The sequence below is a fragment of the Rhamphochromis sp. 'chilingali' genome (assembly GCF_963969265.1).
Source record: "Rhamphochromis sp. 'chilingali' genome assembly, chromosome: 5".
Lineage (NCBI taxonomy): Eukaryota > Metazoa > Chordata > Actinopteri > Cichliformes > Cichlidae > Rhamphochromis > Rhamphochromis sp. 'chilingali'.
Window position 1 is genome coordinate 19358932 of NC_137932.1, and position 2873 is coordinate 19361804.

Here is a 2873-nt window from a genome sequence, read left to right on the forward strand (position 1 = left end):
TGGCAGGAGACATGTTGGTGGAATCTGGGGAGGACTGTCTTTAAGTTGGTGTGGTTGAAGTCGCAAGCAACAATAAAAGCAGCCTCGGGGTGTTTATTCTGGTGTTTGTTAATGGCTGCAGAAAGTTCTTTCATGGCCAACCTAGCATTAGCGTCGGGGGGTATATACACGGCAGTGAGTATGATAGAAGTGAGTTCTCTGGGGAGATAATAAGGTCTGCATTTGACCATTAAAAACTCCGCATTAGGTGAGCAGTGACTCTCAGTAGTAGTGGAGTTCATGCACCAAGCATTGTTAATATAAATGCACAAACCTCCACCTCTGGCCAATAATAACGTAGTTACTGTAACGCGTTACTTAATGACACGTTAGTCCCTACACTGCTGATGGGACAGAATGTACCACAGTTAGATCAAGTCCTTTCCTTGTTTCCTTCTTTACCAAAAGAAAAGACATTTAATTGGTATTTTTGTGGATCTCCCTTTTCTGTGGTGGATGTAAGGCCTGGTCTGGCCCATAATAATTAAAATACAATGCTCAAAGGCTTTTGTTTTATGAAATAAAAATCTCTGTCACCCCTTTCCTTTAGCAGTAGTATTAGTAAGTATTTCATGCCTTATTTTACATTCAGGGTGTTGCCAACATATCATTTGGTTTTTGCATTCCAATTGAATAAGATAAAAAAAAAAAAGTTTTTGAAATAGAGAAGGCAGTCTTTTTTTGTTTGTTTGTGTGATTGTTTTATGTAACTTTTGTGAATTTTGGATTTACTGACAGGTGTATATAATGCCTATTGGCACTGAATAATTCCTAGAGACTTCAGCAATAAACAGATATGCATTGAAAGACTGTTTACTAAAATTATCATACGTTGTTTTTCCTACCAAAGTTAATTTAATCATTAGGCAAAAATTATTAATTATTTTGAATAATAACCACAAACAAAGTTTTGCTTTTTGCATTGCAGGTTTTATTCATGTGGACAGTTTGCAAATCAAGCCATTTTACATTTTTGAAAATTTGAGCTGTAGCAAAAATCAGACTACTTTTATATTGCTATGCTGCATTTTTCAAACAGAAACCCTTATCCCGTAATTCTTTGTGTCTTCAGAACCAATTCGTCCCTGATGTCGGTTGGGCTTGATTAGTATCTGCTTGTTGGTTTCTGTATGTTGTGAAATTGAGATGAGAAAATGAAAATCAGTGCAGAAGGAATCATTCAGTTGATCAGCAGTGATCCATCAGAAGAATGCTTATTCACAAAGAATATATTTTTCTAATAATTTTAGGCTAAAATTCAGAAAGTCATAGATTTTAGCTGCTTTGTGTTATCTGAAATATTAAATTAGTTGGACATAGCCCAATTTACTTCAGTATGAAATGCCCTGATAATAGACCTAATGAAGGTGAACCATTTTGTTTTGTTTTTCAGCTTTGAAAATGTCGTTTACAGACTTTAGGTTTTAAATAGATGAAATCAACAAAATGAACTGCCTGATCACAATTAGTTACCTGTTGTTCATTTTCTTGGAGTTTTTGTGTGCTGATATGACAGAGACAAAAAAGATACAAAGCAACAGTAATTAGTATGTTCATATTTGGGTGTAATTTTTTTTCTTCAATTTATAATTATGGAATAAATGTTAGTTTTTGAGTGTAGCTGCTATAGAAAAGTGACAGCATCAACATTTGTGGAACCTGCATTGATTCCCTACATGTCTCAGTTTTACTATATAACCCCACTGAGTACTGAATACTCTATGACCAATGGCAAAATAAACAATGCATATTATATTCAATATTCCAACACCACAACTTTTTCTGGCTCCCCCCCCCCCCAAGAGTTTAGTTTTTTGGAGTTATCATTGAATCATGATCAGTTGCGATTTACCTTTCCATGCTTCTTTGCCACCTTTGTATGCTTCTTTTAAACCTCCCCAGATAGATTGAAGGCGCTTAAAAAAGCACTCTCCTGGTTCGGCCATGAGGACAACCAGGGACAACACAAAAAAGAGCATAACAAACTTCATCCTGCAAAATAAAAATATATCAAGACCTATAACGTTATAAATGTGAGCCCCTACCCTACTCTTTCACTGATAACTTGTTCCTCAATGTGTTTTACATTTCAGAATAAATCTTACTTGTGTCACAATACATGTTGAGTTTACATAACTGACAGATTTTGCATTAAGTAAACATGAAATGTCGTTTACCTGAACAGATGGAGTCCAAGTCAATATCTGCAGAGATCTAAACTTCTTAGTGGGGGGTTTGGTTTTAGTGGTTACACTCAGTTTCTCAATAATAGGTGGAAACCCAGTACTATTGCACTACATATATCATTTTGGGTAGGAGGTGCTCTAAAGTGTTTTCAACTTGTGAGAGAGTTTTTTGAATCATGAGTCAACTTCCATTAACCAATGAAATGAAAACAGAGCTGTGTTCTTAAAATATACACATTTCGAGCTAAACACCAAAAAAAAAAAAAAAGTATTATAATAATGTGCATCTTCAAAACAAAAAGTTGCCTGATGAAAACTAATTGAAACAACAGTTTAATTTTCTAGCTTGAATCACTAGGGTTTATTATAAATGTTTTCTAACCTTAACACAGAAATAACCAAGTACATAGGAGATTCAGATTTTTAAAATTCTCTTACTGAGTTTCACTTAGAGTTATCACAGTAGCCAGGTATCTTAGCTGTGGTCAAACACTGAAAACAGGGGCAAACACCTAGTTTAAATCTGTGAAATTACATTACAAAACTGACATAATTTTGCCTGAATAAGCATCTATTCAAAATTTTGTAGGTATTTAGATACCTAGTCTTATTTTTTCTTCGTTTCACTAAAATAATCAAGGTGGAACA

At 34.5% G+C, this 2873-nt stretch overlaps 1 long non-coding RNA gene across 1 annotated transcript; it reads right to left on the minus strand.

The window, feature by feature from the left end:
* Positions 1 to 1068: 1068 nt before the first annotated feature.
* Positions 1069 to 2337, minus strand: LOC308396758. Its single transcript, XR_013971615.1, has 4 exons — positions 2217 to 2337; positions 1892 to 2031; positions 1513 to 1543; positions 1069 to 1165 (listed from the first exon to the last, which is right to left on the minus strand). It is a non-coding gene; the product is annotated as an uncharacterized lncRNA (long non-coding RNA).
* Between the last annotated feature and the right edge of the window lie 536 nt (positions 2338 to 2873).